Source organism: Beta vulgaris, chromosome 6 (genome assembly GCF_026745355.1).
Source record: "Beta vulgaris subsp. vulgaris cultivar EL10 chromosome 6, EL10.2, whole genome shotgun sequence".
Lineage (NCBI taxonomy): Eukaryota > Viridiplantae > Streptophyta > Magnoliopsida > Caryophyllales > Amaranthaceae > Beta > Beta vulgaris.
In genome coordinates, this window is record NC_079207.1 from 52,144,358 (window position 1) to 52,148,691 (window position 4,334).

The following is a 4,334-nucleotide window of genomic DNA, read 5'->3' on the forward strand; positions in this document are numbered from 1 at the left end:
AAAGGAAAAAAATGCAACGTTTTAGCCCGATGCAGTGTTATCATATAAACCACATAAAACCTCCTAAAATCGGTTATTAATAACCCACATCTTAACCATACAATTCCTTCATCATATATGTTATAGTCACATGATTTAAGGTCATTACCGAAGTCAATTATTATTTTAGGTAATGCACTAAAAGGTTAAGTAATTTCCTAAATTGTTTGGTAATACCCTAATCTAATTAAGTGTTTATCTATCATATATAGTGGTTATGTTAGGTATGACTAAAATTAGGGATGATTAACAAATCAGGTCAGGTCAGGTTCGGGTTCTAGTTGGCTATAAACGGGTTGTTACCCCTTGAACTTAAACCTGATCTGTTTGCTTAAACGAGTTTAAAATTGAAACCTGAACCTAAACTATGGCAGATCAGGTCAGCCCGGACCTGATCTGCCCAATAACCTGATTTTTGACCCTTTTTCCCATTAATTAAATTCAGACATTAATTGGTCATTTACCGTAAAATTAGTAACCAGAATTTTAGATATGCAAAATCATACATTAATAATAACTAATAAGTTTGGGTTTTCAGTAGCACCCACAAAAGTGTTAAACACACACAAAAAGTAAAAAAAACATACTAAGTTCTAAGTTATTACAGACCAAAGTTTAGACCCAAAGGCCATTAATTAGCAATCCATTATAATAAACAACAGCAAACACCCACTTAGAGTATGGATGAAGAGAGTTGTGGACTTCCAACAATGGGACTTGGAGACGAGCAGGGAGTATCATCTGCTTATTCTACTTTTAAGCTCATTATGTGGTCACATAAGTCCTTCATTTGGGGTTCCAGTTTTGCTACAAAGCAAGTCAATAAAAGAATTAGTATATATTATTCATTTATTTATTATATGAGAGATGATAGTACAAAGAAATTAAATAAACTCTTACCATCACCGAAAGCCCAATCTCTAAGACATATTATAGCCTCCACAGTTTCGGCTTCAAAGAACTTTTATAGCAATCCAAAATACGCCCACCAGTACTGAATGCAGACTCCGAGGCCACTATTGACATGGGAATCGTTAGGAAGTCCTTGGCCATCTTTCAACTATGGGATACCGAACTTCATGGGTCCTCCAATAACTCACAATATCAATGTTACTTGAACGAGGCATCAAAGGCTCCTCAAGGTATGGAACCAAATTGACTGCTTCACTATTTTGCTCGTTGGAGAATTCATCAAAATCCTTTAAGAGTAATAAATAGATAAAAAAGAATCAAGTAGTAGAAGAAGAAGATAAATAAATGAATCAGAAAAAGAATAAGTAAGAATCAGACTTACAATCATGAATTCATCAGATGTGCCATCACAAGTAGCTTGAGCAAATTGACATCCAGCAGCGTTGTTGGTTGCTGCTGAAACTGATGACATAGCATAGCCATGATACAAGTGCTGCAACCTGTCCTTAACCTTGAATAACTCACTCTCATAATCAGCACCAAACCCATACACTTTGTTAAAGCTCCATTTTAGAAATTGCATCTTGAAACGAGGATCTAATACCACAACAATTGCCATGATTGTGCTGAACTCTTACCAATATTTCCCAAACTTTTCAAACATCCTTGTTACCATTCTTTGCATGAAATTATCAGAACTAGCCATTTCATCTTTTTACAATAATCTCACTTTCAGAACATTAGGGAAGCACAAATTGGCGGTTGGGTATTTTGAACCAGAAAAAGCAACCGCGACTTCATAAAAAAAAAACTTTCAAGAACTTGAATATCTTTTCAACCCTCACTCACTCTTCCATAAGTGGACAATGAATATAATTAGCATCAACTTTCTTAAAATGATTAAAAGATTTTTTATAGTATAAAGTACTCTCTAGCATCAAATATGTGGAATTCCATCTAGTGGCACGTCTTGCTTCAATCCTTTATAACTCTCTAATTCCACGTGTGCAACACAGCTCTAAAATCGCTGTTTTCGTGCTTGAGATCCTTTACAATACTTAACAATCTCCCTCACCTTAAGAACAACCTCATGAATCTCTTTCAAGCCATCATGTACCACTAGACTCAAGATATGAGCACAACATCTAACGTGGAAAAATCCCCCCCCCCCTACAAGACAAGTCAAGTTCACCCTTTAGATTTTAAACAAAAACATCATTAGAATAAGCATTATCTAAGGTAATAGAAAACAATTACTTTTTGGATCCCCCAATCCTTCAACATACTACAAACTTAATCACACAAGTGAACTCCGATATGAGGAGGAGGCATGAAAGAAAAGTTCAAAATTTTCTTGTAAAGACACCATTGATTGTTTACAAAGTGGGCAGTTAAGGAGATATAACCATCGTTTGTTATAGAAGTCCAACAATCTGATGTTAATCTTACCAGAATCCAACCTCAATTCATCCTTTAATCTATCTTTCTCCCTTTTAAACGTTTTCATAACATCAGTCTTAATTGTGAATCGTGAAACACATTTAGCATTGGGATGCAAGTAGTTGAAATACCTCCTAATCGCTTCATACTCAACAAATTGGAAAGGTAGGTCATGCCTAACAATTGCAAGAGCTAACAATTCACGAAAATCATTAGCATCAAACTTAGGCAATATATTCTTTGAACCAGAAGATGTTTTCTCAAGAATCATTTGACCAACATCCCTAAACCTTATCATCTTGCAAGTTTTCAAATGACGTTTTAAATTACCAGTCCCCATCTTACTACCAGCATTGAAAGATTGACCACATTTTTTACATTTGCATCTTAAGTTACTATTTTCATCAGCTTCATCAAGAAAGTCATAATGCACCCATACACTAGAAGTTATTCAACGTTCACGTTTACAATTCTCACCAAGCAAAATAGGTTTAAGGACGACACTTCTCTTTGTCTCTTGCTTCCCAGATTTCTCAGTGTTTTGAACCTCTTCCTGAACTTCCTCTTCTCTAGAATCAACTTCAATTAGATCAAAAAACGTTTCATACGCCACAACTAAAAGGTAAAAACACAATCGAACATAAATAGTCGAATGTTAACCAGTAATATTAAGTTTTAACAATCCTATAAAAATAATTAAGTTTTAAAAGATTTAACATTCAATATTAGCAGAAAATATAAATTTTTTAACTTATATAAGTATAAAATTACTCAAAAAATTCGACACAAAGAATATAAAAATAAGCAAAACAAATTCGAAAAATCTATAATTCGACATAAAAAATACCAAAAATAGCAGAATAAATGATAAAGAAGAAGAAATACCTGATAATGTTGCTTCAACTTGGAGGCTTTAACTAAAATTGGAGAAAAAAGGAAAAAAAAAGCATTAAAATAACAATTATATAACAAGGACAAAGAAGAAGATGAAAAGCAAAATGAGGGAGACAAGTTACTAGTTTACTACTTACTGGAGAAATGAAGAAATGAAGAAAATGGTGTGAAGCGGTGGATTATGAGGGAGAATGGTGAGTTTGCTTATCAGGTTAGGTTAGGGCAAAATATCAGCCTTGTTTTAGCTTATTTAGGTTGGACGTTCGGGCTTGGCCCATGCAAAAGAAAAATCGAACAAGTAAAGAGAGTTGGAATTTGAAATATCACCCTTATTTTATTAAACGGGTTTAGGTGGGTTATTTTAAGGTTTAAAAATCTGGCCTGAACTTAACCCATTTAATTAAACGGTTTAATAAGGTCAACCTGTTTAACTAAACGGGTTGAAAAACTTAACCCAAACCCGCTTATTTCAGGTCGGGTTGGTTTGTTTTGCTCAGCCCTAATTAAAATTTCTTTATTAATTACCTAAATCTTGCAGTAACTTGCACAAAAAAACTAGTGACATTCCACTACATTGGAAATGATTCATCTTGGAGATTGTTCGACCATTCCAATATGTTGTTCATATAATCATTCTAACAATGAACCTTTTATATCACCAAGTCATTCAATTCAATCATTTGAAAGCAAAATAAAAAGGAAAAAATGCAACATTTTACTCCGATTTAATTTTATCATATAAACCACATAAAATCTTATGGGTTAGGTTATCAATAACCCACATTTTAACCATACAATTCCCTCATCATATATGTTATAGTAACATGATTTGAGGACATTGTCCAAGACAATAATTATTTTAGGTAATGTCATAAAATGGGTTAGGTAATGACCTAAAATATTTGTAATATCTTAATCTAATTAGGTAACTACCTGACATATATAGTGGTTATGTTAGGTCATGACCAAAATATTTTTAGTAATTATCGAAATCCTCCAGTAATTTGCACAAAAAAACCAGTGACATTCACTATAATGGAGGTCCCAAA

At 33.4% G+C, this 4,334-nt stretch overlaps 1 long non-coding RNA gene across 1 annotated transcript; it reads right to left on the bottom strand.

Annotated features, from left to right (window-relative positions):
* Window positions 1-295: 295 nt before the first annotated feature.
* On the bottom strand, window positions 296-3,815 carry LOC125498358 (uncharacterized). Its single transcript, XR_007275312.1, has 3 exons — window positions 1,334-3,815; window positions 940-1,238; window positions 296-846 (listed from the first exon to the last, which is right to left on the bottom strand). It is a non-coding gene; the product is annotated as an uncharacterized LOC125498358 (long non-coding RNA).
* Window positions 3,816-4,334: the final 519 nt, after the last annotated feature.